The sequence below is a fragment of the Aedes aegypti genome, chromosome 2 (genome assembly GCF_002204515.2).
Source record: "Aedes aegypti strain LVP_AGWG chromosome 2, AaegL5.0 Primary Assembly, whole genome shotgun sequence".
NCBI lineage: Eukaryota > Metazoa > Arthropoda > Insecta > Diptera > Culicidae > Aedes > Aedes aegypti.
The window spans coordinates 204,131,397-204,144,757 of record NC_035108.1 but is presented as its reverse complement, the minus strand read 5'-3'; the positions used below and the strand labels follow the sequence as shown (position 1 = coordinate 204,144,757).

Below are 13,361 nucleotides of genomic sequence, written 5' to 3'. Positions count from 1 at the left end.
CCGTAGTGTGGTCTCATGGCACCCTTGGCGAACGGCCATTTAAGCGCCCCTTTAAAGCTCGAGTTTTTTTTGTCAAGGGTCATAATGAAGCTATTTTTAAAACTTTGAATAGGAGCATTGAATTATTGTATAAATTCTGAAAAAAGTCATACACATTATATCAAATTTCATTATTAGTAAGACTGACTGATAGCTTGGAGGTTAATACATTTTTTAACACATTTCCTATTTATTTGGCCAGAAATGAATCTGCAGAAGTTACTGAAATCTATATAATATTTTTTTTAAATTGCTGTGTAATTTTCAAAGTAATGCTAGTAAACAGTTGTTTAGACTCTTGTTGAAATTAAAAAAAAATCCACAATGGACCAATGCACGAGTTCATTATTTTACGTTTGAGCGGTGCCGTGTTATTTACGTGACCATGGCAACGAGAGAATTCGGCATCGCTCAAACGTCATATTAGTGAACTCGTGCATTGGTCCATTGCAGATGATTGTTGGAAGTGTTCTTTCACAAATGAATCTGATGAATATCAGCGGATCGCAGCAAGCCGTGCACGCGGGCGGTTGCGTTTCAATGGACCAGTGCACGAGTTCACTATTTGACATTTGAGCGGTGCCGTGTTATTTATGTGGCCATGGTAACTAGTGAATATGGCACCGCTCAAACGTCAAATTAGTGAACTCGTGCATCGGACCATGGTCACGTAAAAAGCACGGCACCGCTCAAACGTCAAATAGTGAACTCGTGCATCGGTCCATTTTCTGTACCGATTTAATTCAACGATAGTTTGTTTCGTTCTAGGTGCTTGATTTTTTAAGTATATCTGCTGGTGGTTTTGGCCGGTACTACGCCACACGTTTATTTTTTTCCCTATGTGATAAGTGGATTCTGCATTCTCGCATCTAAAAGTTTTCCCAGTTATGCTTGTGCTTTGAAACTATTGATGCTTAGTAAAATTAAACGAAAAAGTCGGTAGTTAGAAATCACATAGTGCAAAATATGTGCATCGGAAAGAGTTGGAACAATGTCCACCTGACGTGACGTGTGATCGATTGTGACCATTTCCTGCATTACTAAAAGGGGATGATGGAAGCGCAGTAGAAGCTTATGTGCGTATCATCAGCGTGATAGCACCACGGTCGCCTTCGAGGAACTTGATGAAATTGTTCTGATTCTTTTCATTTTTTCAAGTTATTTGCATAACAAAACAAAAAAGGGGTCAAATGCAAATTTGAGAATTTGTGGCGTTTCCGTGTACATTCATTGTATTTTACTCTCTCTTTACATTCATTTTTCGAATATTTTAACACAACTCATTAGCAGTTTACATTTATTGAGGAAGCATACATAATATATTGATGTTAAACGGGAGGGAGATCAGAATAACATTTTTTTCGTTTCAGAGAGCGAGTAAGGGCGCTTAAGCCTAGGCTTTAAAGCCAGGACAAACGGATGAAATACATTAACTTTCTTAGCAACTCCACTCCTAACGATTTTGCATATCCCCTTAAATGGAACGTTTGGTACGGTTGTCCCCGTTTCTTCCATCAGAATATTTAAAAATTCTTCGTCTATCATATTATTCATCCGTGATTTATCTGATCGCCGGAAATTTATGAATTATCTTCAAACCCCAAGTATGCACTGTGGGCCTGGTCATTTTATTATTTGTATCAAATCATTGATATGCTGCAAATATTAATACTGTCAAGAAAATTTTGGAATAAATTTCGGTATTTTCAGGATGCTTTTAAAGGATGCTGTGCAAGCATTTAGAATATAATAATAGAATAAAAAAATCGAATAATGTCGTTTCTTTAAGAAACGTCCAACAATTTGAAAAATATGTACCAAAAAAGCTTATGTTGAACATTGAAACTCTTTTTTGCAGAAAATTTCATTATGCTACAATAAAAGCTTTCTTCGAATGTTGAATGAATGAATTTTCTTTATTAGAGAGACTTTCAGCCCTTGGCTGGTTCGTCTCTTCATTCGAATGTTATTATTAGTTGAAAAAAAAAAAAATATATATATATATGTGTATATATATATATATATATCAGTGAGTGATATGAATTGATTGCACAATTGAAATGATTGCTCATGTTACAAATGAAACTTATTATCGCTTTCTGTTTTCATTTCATTGTTAAATTATTCTCAAATAACCTAGCAAGGAATTCTGTTCTGCTGTTTTAATGTGAATCATCTCAGAATCCTAATATAGCCAACATCTACACAAGTCATTGCTTTAAAAGCATTTAACTGACGAAATAGTAGATTACCGATACATTTTATTTTTATGTTTATGCTAGTTCAAAATGCGCTAAAAATACTTATATTTGTAGCTTATTTCGGAAGATAAATAAATGAATGATTTGCAGAGGTTCTTCTCACGCATCCGTCCGATGAAGGTACTAAAAAGTTTGCATGCGCAAATTGACAGTAATCTTGATGTTAGCATTTCATTGCAAACAAAACTTGATATTGACAATGCTTTTGAAACTTTAACAAATTCCATTGTTGAAGCAAGGAACATTGTAATACCAAAATGTAACATTTGAATCCGTGATTATAGATGATTATTGGATCAATTGGGCCCTAGCTCTAAGCCCTTTAAAAAATCAAGTTACTGAGGATTTCGAAATCATTCTCAATCAAGAGAACGTTTTCAAAGACTGATCTGGATGAAGTGATAACTATTATTAAAAAAATAAAAAAAGATAAGAGCCCCTGGTGATGATTACATTTTTTACATCCTAATCACCTAACTTCCAGAAAGTAGCTTATCATTCTTAGTTGGTATATATAACAAATGTTTTCAGTAGGCATATTTTTCTGACAAATTGAAAAATGACAAAGTTGTACCAATTTTAAAACCAGACAAAAATCCTGCAGAAGCTAATAGCTATCGTCCAGTCAGTTTGCTTTCCTCCATCAGTAAACTATTTGAAAAGTCATTTTGAACAGAATGATGGTCCACATAAATGAAAATTCAATTTTTGCCAATGAACAGCTCAGATTCCGACATGGACATTCGACCACTCAATCAGTAATAACTCCACATAAAACTTCAACTACATATATCCAAGAAATTTTATGTTTAACTCGTTCCAGAAATGATTATATTTGTAGAATGTTCATTAAAATGGTTAAAAGAAATTTCTAGAATTTCAATAGCTCAGAAAATTTCAAAATCTTTCCGACTACCATCAGGACACTCCAAATAAGCTAACCATTCCTTCTACAGTTTTTTTGACTCGTTTCAAAATTTTGGAAGAAATTTGCCAAATTTATGGTAGGCTTTCAAGCTTTTTACCGATACATGAATCCAAACTTTTGCACGATGACTTGAATAACTGGTGTAATGGAAAACAACGTATGCTTTAAGCGTTAAGCGCAAGCTGTGATACGTATATTTATCTGCATCCAAACCGGGAATGCAGCTAGCGTCGTGCCAGAGGTATACGTGTGCAAGCGTACAATCTTTACCCCAATATACGGTATGGCGTTACGGAATGAGAATGGAAAACATGCTTCATAAGTTTCATTCAATGTTTGATACAAGAAAATTTTGAATTCAAGTTTAATATGTTCTGATGACTTATTTATCTAATTAAAATAGTTTATATTTATAGTTATCCTCCGAGAGCACTTTGATATCCCATGGGGTATGCGTTTTACTTAAATAGCACTCAGGGAAAGAACGATAGTTAAATACTTACCTTTGTATAGGGTATTTCCAGAACTATTATTTTGGCTAGTCCCCTTTGAAATGTCATTCGCGATTCAGGACAACATATGAGAGCTGTCATTATATATTTTACACTTCAGTTGAGTTATTTTGAGCAATTCAAAAGTAACATGTTTTTCATTTAACGTTCTGCGGCATACATATCATGGATTCTAATGAAATAAACTGTGTTCGAGAGGACAATTCGATTCAACCCCAAAACAATGAGAGTACCATTTACTGCCCAGTTTGTTCAGAATCATTTTCCTGCGAGAAGACGCTGTATAAGCATAAGATGACACACTCTTCGGATTTTCGGATATATGACATGGAGCGAAATAATCGAATATTCAAAGTGCACGTGCGAATCTATACATGTAATATATGCGAGAAGGAATTCCGAAACCTGACCCACTACGAAAAGCACCGAAAAATTCGTCATACCAAAGAGGGCTATATCTGTCCACACTGTAGCAAAATATTTAAGGTAAATGTTTGTTGATATCAGTTGTAGAAGCATCTTCTAGTTTGGTTTCTTTTTAGGATATAAAGTATATGAAAATCCACATGCGTACCCATTCGGGAGAGAGGCCATACGAGTGTGACAAGTGCACCAAAACATTCACCCGATCGATCATATTGCGGCAGCACATGCTAACACACCAGAAAACAGGGAACCATAAGTGTGAATTTTGTTCCAAGTCATACAAACGAATGGAAGACCTCCATCGCCATTATGAAGTCCATTGAATTAAAAAAAATGATTTTCTTAATAATGGAAATTTTTATTTGAGCGCCATACAACAATAATTTAAAATGTACGCTACATAGTAATACACAGATTTCAACAGCATTATTGAATCTATTCTAAAAAATAACTGGTAAGTTAATGGTAGCATACTGTTACCACCAATATGGTTTTTATGTCAAAATCATAAACATTGTAGTACTGATATATGAATAAAAAACGACTATTTTCAATTAATAATTGGCAGTTTTCCGATTTATCATAATTCCATTGACTATTTCTTATAATAATTTCGAAATTTATTCGGATCCGTAATGCTATATGCTACAGGAGCCCTAAGCGTAAAAAAATGTTCGAATTTATTCATATCTTGTTATCATTGTTTTAAAATTTACAAGAGTTCAAAGTTAAAGAGTTATGAAAAGTATTCTTATATTCTGGCTGATGGGTCGTCCACCTAGCACTTTTCCATATAAAGTATATGAGCAACCTTCAGTTTCAGCAACATTTTTAACAATAATGAGTATCGTTCAATATGGTATATAAAAGTGCTCCAGATTCGTTACACTGCTCAAAAATCTGATTCTTCCATTGCTCCAGACATTACTTCAATAAAATCCACACGTTTTCCAGGAAATATATTATATAAATGAAAAGGGCATTTAAAATTTTATAGTGTTTGAAACTTATCGAATTATCGTATTGAAATCAGAGTAACATCAGAGTTCTTGTAATTTTAGTTAATTAAAACGGTTCTGGGTCATTTGGCCGAACGCCATTTGGCCGAATGCCGTAATGATTTATCCTTCTTTAAGAATAAACTGTTCTTTAAATTTCAGCTTTGAAATTCATTACAAATGCATGCTAACTTAAGTACACTACTCCGGCCAAACAACATTCGACCAAACGACCCATTCGGCCAAATGGCATTCGACCAAATGGCGTTCGGCCAAACGGCATTCGGCCAAATGGCCGGACACCAATTAAAACATAATGTTTTATAATTTTGAAAGCAGAAATCAATTTTGAAGTTGTTTAACAACATTAAATTATTCGTTTTCGAAAACAAAATTTAGATGCTGTGTGTTACTTGAATACCTGCTGTAAACAGTGAGTATTGTTTTTCGTTCTATACACATAAAATAAGTCAATAGCTTCTTCAAGTGAAATTTCATCCAGCCAGCAGAATGTTTCAATGGCCGGTGCAAGTGCGTGATTTTTTAATTTGTGCTCGTGTTCGATTCAGTTCCGATTTTGTTACAGAGACTAAAAATTTATAGGAAGAATAGTCCAGATAGTGTTTTTGTGCAACAGGAGCCGCGACGGAAGAAGTTGGATTTGTAGAGGAACCCCGTTTTGCACGCAGTTATCCAAGGGAGAAAAAAGGATTGAATTTTCTACTCCTCTACTTGTGTGCTGGAGTGTTTAAACTACCTCAATGCTGGAGCAAGAATTTGGTGAGGTCTTTCCTATATTATATTCAATGTTATATTTATTTATTCGTTAAACAGACTATGAATGGTTCGTCACTATAAGTGTCGGCATAAGCCCTTATTCCTGATTTTTTTTAAAGATGAGATAGATGTACCTATTCCTTTATTTATTTTTCACAATTACTAAAAATTGACCTTTGAATAGTTCGACATTAAAAATGTCGACGCACTGATAGATAACTTTTCAATTTGAGGCAATATAAATCGCATCACTTACCAAGGTGAATCCTGATCATGTAGCTTTTGAACCTCTCGCACTAACAAAAACTCCTTCGTGTACTGAAAACCATGGAGATGCAGAGGTGATCTCGGTCTCTAGTAGCAATGGGTGTCACACTAACATTCTTTCCCTTCCTCGATGACCGTAAGGACGTGGCCGGCGCCGTTATTGACATTACTAAGTTTGGAAATCTTGAAATTGTACATTGGAGATGGTACGCTACTCCCAAGCTGCATCTGTTGGTTCCCTGTACAATTTTGATTATTCCGATCAATCACGGAGTAGCAACTACGAATTGTACGATCATCAATGCTTATGCTTATGCTATACACATAAAATAAGTTAATAGAAAAGAAAAGTTAACCACGTAGTCACGTTATTGATAGGGAGGAGAAGGAGATTTTTGGAACATTTTTGGGCAATCCATTGCAAACAGAATATAAATGAAAAAAAAAAAGAAATGGAAACCAGTTAAAACAGGTTTCAATACTCCAACAGAAGCTTCCAGAAAACGTGTTATTTTAAAAATGCTTGTTTTCCTAACTCAAACAAGTTTGATCCATCGTTGAGGCCCAGCTGTAAACGACGTACACTAACAGTTTAAAGTTTTGTGGTTAAGAGCAAATAAGCCCTCTAACTTATGGAAAATGTAAAAGATGCCATAATTATGCATTCTAGACAAAAAAGTGGAATTTTATCCAAAAACACCGTGACAAAGGCCACTGTTCGGCATTCCAAGCAGCACGGTATAGTTTTCTCACAAGTTCACACAAAAAAAGTCATCTGGTTCCGAATATATTTTGAAACCCCGCGCTACAAAGTTTTTCTCATGTTCGGTTATTCGCTTTTCAAAACAATACTTCGATGAGAGTCTGTGGTGAAAAAATGAAGCATATTGGTGCAACCTAAAGAGTCTAAATTATAAAGAGACGAAATCTGATCATATTCAAAATAAATCAGCTAGCAACTATGCCAAATCTATTACGCAGCACTGCCAATGTTAAATCCCACGCTAAAAGTGAGTCACAGGTTTTATGTGTTGAGTTTTCACAGGTTTGGGTAACGAATGAAAAATTGACTGAATGTGTGGAAAACCAATGAAATGAGTAGAGCATTCTTTATGCAAAGCATGAAAATTGCAACCGACACTCAAGCACATACAAACAGACGTAACACTTAGAACAAATCGCGATCAAAATCATAGTCGCGAGAACATGTACGCCCAATGCTAAAATCACTGTGTTTGGCCGATGGGCCAACAGGTGGCGGTAGTGCGTAAACGTCAAACACGAACAAAAACGATGGTGGTGGATTGGCCACCTAACATATATTTGAATCGACCGTTAAAAAGGTGGTCGATGGACATCGATGAGAGTGTGACGTCTGTTTGTCTGTGACTCAAGTATTCAGAAAATATGCTACTTCAGAAGAAGCAAAATCTTCGTGGGCGGTAACATTTTTGTGTGAGTCGTTTTCAGCTTGTGTGAAAAAGTGTTTGACAAGTCTCCTGCTCGATTGGAATGACATTGACAGTAAACTTTGAATTCCAATTGGAACATTTCGCTTCTTTGCTTATAGTTTCTTTAGTGCAACCGTTTTCGAGTAAGGCGGCGTCCATTTATTACGTAACGCTAAAATTGGAAATTTTTGACCCCCTCCCCCCCCTCCGTAACGCTTTTTGTATGAAAAAATTTCAATTTTTGTATGAGCCGTAACGCTTGAGCCTACTCCCCCCCTCCCCCTAGAGCGTTACGTAATTTGTGGATGCCGCCTAAGGGGCTGTCCATTAATTGAACGAACGTGAATTTCGTGCGGCGGATCTCATCGCTAATACTTCATTCAAGTATACATCTACTACAGTTCTTCAAATGCGGTCTGATCAGCATGTATGCGAAAACGAACGATAAAATCAATGTCATGAAGGATAAGTTCTATGAGAGCCTATATAAGACTTACGGAGAGTGCCCTAAACAAGATGTCAAGATAGTCATCGGCGACACAAATTCACAGATCTGGAAAGAAGACTTTTTCCGACTAGTCAGTCATTGAAACGGAAAGCCTCCATTTCGTGACCAATGATAATAGCTTGAGTCTTGTAACCAGCAGCAGGTACTAGAGGGATTGCAATCAGCAGTGCTTACTTCTCACGCAAGAATATCCGCAAACAAACCGTGTGACACCTGAGTTGCGATGCCTGTCCCAAAAAGACCACGTGCGACATTTCTCAGATCAGGACATTTGCAGTCCTAATATAGACTCGGATCATTATCTCGTTGTAGCTAGAATTCGGGTGCAGTTATCCAGCGTCACGAGTTGCAGAACAAACAGAACTCTGTGCTTCAATATCCAATGCTTGTCGACTGTTGGGGTAGCTGCACAGTACCGCTAGCAGCTGGACGAGCAGTTGGAAAAAATCAACGTTTCTGATGTCAACAGCCTGTGGGACACGAATCTGTAACAACAACGAAGTGGGAAATGATTGGCACTGGTCAGCGACGAAGACGCCAGAAGCCGTATACGTGTGGCCTGTACCCGGCAGAACACTTCAGAAAGAAAAGGCAGTACGAAAAAAGTGTAGTAGCCGAAGCTCAAGATAGTATGAATCGGAACGATATGCGGAAATTTTATGTAACGGTCAATGGCGCGTGGCACAATTTCGTACCAGCGCCTGCCATGTGCAATGATCGAGAAGGGATTTTGCTGACCGATGCGGTTGTTGCGAGGTGGTATGAACACTTTCAGTAGTTGTTGAACGGCGAAAAAGGAAATATTGACAATTCGAGTGACAATTAGAAGTTCGGCAGTCAATACTTCGGCGAAGTTTGGCGGAGACATTCTAATTTAGTGCTTCGCCGACGCATAAGGAATGCCTTTGTCAGCATAGCACTTCGGTAGAATGCCGACGCCGAACTTCGGTGAACTTTTGTTGATGATATTTCAATTCTCTTATGAACTTCGGTCTAAATTTAATCTAAATGCACAATATAGTGAGAAACAGGATGAACAATTATGACGACGATCAAACTATGGACCCATCTACCATTGGAAAAATAAAAAGGCTAACAACGAGCTAAAGAATTGTAAGGCTGCTGGACGAAAGGTATGGGAGGACGAAGAAAAGCCCACCGGTTGGTTGGATGGTCTCATACTCCTAATCTACAAGTAAGGGCACAGACTGGAGTGTGCCAATAACAGAGCAATTACCCTGCTGAATTCGGCGTACAAAAAACTGTCGCTCATCCTGCGTTGGCAAATACCAAGCTGGTTTTCGTAAGAGCCGCTCGACAACGGACCAGATAATTACCTTGCGTATGATCCTACATAAATTCCTAGAATATAACTTGCCGACTCACTAACTGTTTATTTATTTCAAGGTGGCGTACGATTTAATGAAAAGAAATGAGCTTTGGCAGATAATGTCGGAACATGGTTTTCCGGCGAAACAAATTAGACTGATACGTGTTACTCTGGATGGTTCAAAATCAAGTGTTCGGATTGCAGACGAGGTGTCAACCTCGTTTGTGACGTTAGACGGATTAAAGCAGAGAGACACACTTTCGAATTTACTGTTCAACATTGCACTCGAGGGTACTATTAAGAGATCTGGCGTGCAGAGAAACGGCACTATCATCACACGGTCGCACATGTTCCTTGGCTTTGTTGACTATATTGACCTTATTTGAATCGATCGCAGGTCAGTGCAGGAGACCTTCGTGTCTCTGAAGAGGGAAACAGCGAGGATAGGCCTCAGCATTAATTCAACCAAAACGAAGTACATGACTGTAGGTAGAGATAGAGGTAGTCTTGGTGGTGTATGTGCTAAATGTGGAATGTGTTTGAGTTGTTGAAGAATTTGATTACATTAGTACACTTGTTGTCACATGTCACAACGACGTTTCCCGCGAAGTGCTTCCGGTGGCTCTCCGAAACGTAGACTTTGAAAGAGGTAGACCGGAAAGTCTTCGTCGTTTTCGAGCGTAAAGTGCTGTGGGCTGCTGGTGGGAAACGTGAAAATGGTGTGAGGCGCAGGCACATGGTACATCAAGTGTATAAGGAGTAATGCACAAATTATAATTTGTGTATAATTGTACACTTAGAAAATATCACCGACTCCAGTAATTTTTTTTACCGAAATAAAAACCGCTGAGCGCTCGGTAATGCTTTCGGTAAAGTTAAGAATTACCGAATAATCTGTAACTTTAACTCTCAAACCCCCAACGTCTGACTTTTCATTAAAAATGAACTTTAAAAAATCATAACTTGGCCAATTATTAATCAAGTTTGGATCTTTTGGACTCAAACAAACCGCATACTCCTCAAGATTTATTGTGTTCCGGAAGAAATGGGATTGGCCACTTGGTTCCGGAGTTATTCCGGATTCAAATGGGGTATATTCGTTCCGGATGTGATAGTTCCCTTAGATTTTTCAAGATTAGCGGTAAGTAAATTATTCATTGTGTACTTTCTATAAGTGAAAAGCTGCCAGAAGGTCGAATGACATTGGTTCTCATTGATTCTGGCCATTTCGGATACCCGGTCACCTGGCACCGGTTCCTGAATGTACCCAGAGAGGACATTTTCTGAAACTCAAAGAATACTACCGTGCGACGGCACAAAATTCCTGTTTTTTTATCCGGAACATCATAGATATACTGCCAAAGACCAATATGAGGTTCTGGCCACATCCGGATACCCCGGAATCGGTTCCGGTGGGGCCTCAGTGGGACACTTTTGCAATCTTACTCACTCATATCGTGCGACGGCTCAAAATTCATGATTTTTTATCTGGAACATCATAGATATAATGCCAAAGACCAATATGAGGTTCTGGCCACATCCGGATACCCCGGAATCGGTTCCGGTGGGGCCTCAGTGGGACACTTTTGCAATCTTACTCACTCATATCGTGCGACGGCTCAAAATTCATGATTTTTTATCTGGAACATCATAGATATTATGCCAAAGACCAATATGAGGTTCTGGCCACATCCGGATATGCCCGAATCGGTCCCAGGAGGGCCTCAGTAGGACACTTTCGTAATTCTACTCACTCATATCGTGCGACGGCTTAAAATTCATGATTTTTTATACAGAACATCATAGATATAATGCCAAAGACCAATATGAGGTTCTGGCCACATCCGGATACCCCGGAATCGGTTCCGGCAGGGCCTCAGTAGGCCACTTTCGTAATCCTACTCACTCATATCGTGCGACGGCTCAAAGTTCATGATTTTTTATCCGGAACATCATAGATATTATGCCAAAGACCAATATGAGGTTCTGGCCACATCCGGATACCCCGGAATCGGTTCCGGCAGGGCCTCAGTAGGCCACTTTCGTAATCCTACTCACTCATATCGTGCGACGGCTCAAAAATTATGATTTTTTACCCAGAACATCATAGATATAATGCCAAAGACCAATATGAGGTTCTGGCCACATCCGGATACCCCGGAATCGGTTCCGGGAGGACCTCAGTGGGACACTTTTGTAATCTTACTCACTCATATCGTGCGACGGCTCAAAATTCATGATTTTTTTATCCGGAACATCATAGATATTATGCCAAAGACCAATATGAGGTTCTGGCCACATCCGGATACCCCGGAATCGGTTCCGGTAGGGCCTCAGTGGGACACTTTTGTAATTTTACTCACTCATACCGTGCGACGGCTTAAAATTCCTGATTTTTTATCCGGAACATCATAGATATCATGCCAAAGACCAATATGAGGTTCTGGCCACATTCGGATACGCCGGAATTGGTTCCGCGAGGGCCTCAGTGGGACACTTTCGTAATCCTACTCACTCATACCGTGCGACGGCTCAAAATTCCTGATTTTTTATCCAGAACATCATAGATATAATGCCAAAGACCAATATGAGATTCCGGCCACATCCGGAAACCCTGGAATCGGTTCCGCTAGGGCCTCAGTGGGACACTTTTTAATCTTACTCACTCATATCGTGCGACGGCTTAAAATTCATGATTTTTTATCCGGAACATCATAGATATAATGCCAAAGACCAATATGAGGTTCTGGTCACATCCGGATACCCCGGAATCGGTTCCGGGAGGGCCTCAGTAGGACACTTTCGTAATCCTACTCATTCGTATCGTGCGACGGCTCAAAATTCATGATTTTTTATCCGGAACATCGAAGATATAGTGCCAAAGACCAATATGAGGTTCTGGCCACAGCCGGATACCCTGGAATCGATTCCGACAGGACCTCAGTGGCACACTTTTGTAAATCTTCTCCTTCATATCGTGCGACGGCTCAAAATTCATGATTTTTATGCTGCACATCATAGCTATTATGCCATGGATCAATATAATATTCTGGTAACATGCGATTACTCCAGAATTGTTCTGATAAGACTCATATGCACTCTGTGTAAACTTCGTTGAATCCATTGAGATAGCTTTGGATCCATATCGATAAGTCCATGAGACATTTCTGGCTAACCGTTTTAGTCAACATAAAAAAAACACTATAAAAAACCGTGTTTTTATTTTATTTCTTTTATCTCGGTTTTAAATGTTGTTTTAGCGATTCGATTATCGAGTCCGACCTGTATTTGAATCTACGGACACATTAACTCTCAAACCCCCAACGTCTGACTTTTCATTAAAAATGAACTTTAAAAAATCATAACTTGGCCAATTATTAATCAAGTTTGGATCTTTTGGACTCAAACAAACCGCATACTCCTCAAGATTTATTGTGTTCCGGAAGAAATGGGATTGGCCACTTGGTTCCGGAGTTATTCCGGATTCAAATGGGGTATATTCGTTCCGGATGTGATAGTTCCCTTAGATTTTTCAAGATTAGCGGTAAGTAAATTATTCATTGTGTACTTTCTATAAGTGAAAAGCTGCCAGAAGGTCGAATGACATTGGTTCTCATTGATTCTGGCCATTTCGGATACCCGGTCACCTGGCACCGGTTCCTGAATGTACCCAGAGAGGACATTTTCTGAAACTCAAAGAATACTACCGTGCGATGGCTCAAAATTCCTGTTTTTTTATCCGGAACATCATAGATATACTGCCAAAGACCAATATGAGGTTCTGGCCACATCCGGATACCCCGGAATCGGTTCCGGTGGGGCCTCATTGGGACACTTTTGCAATCTTACTCACTCATATCGTGC

General features: G+C 38.7%; 1 long non-coding RNA gene across 2 annotated transcripts; it reads left to right on the top strand.

Moving 5' to 3' along the window:
• The first annotated feature begins 3,633 nt into the window (after positions 1-3,633).
• Positions 3,634-4,607, top strand: LOC5575928. 2 transcript variants are annotated; one of them, XR_002500266.1, is made up of 3 exons: positions 3,643-3,677; positions 3,742-4,226; positions 4,283-4,607. It is a non-coding gene; the product is annotated as an uncharacterized LOC5575928 (long non-coding RNA). The 2 variants fall into 2 exon arrangements; XR_002500265.1 differs by having other exon boundaries at positions 3,634-4,226.
• The last annotated feature ends 8,754 nt before the right edge of the window (positions 4,608-13,361 follow it).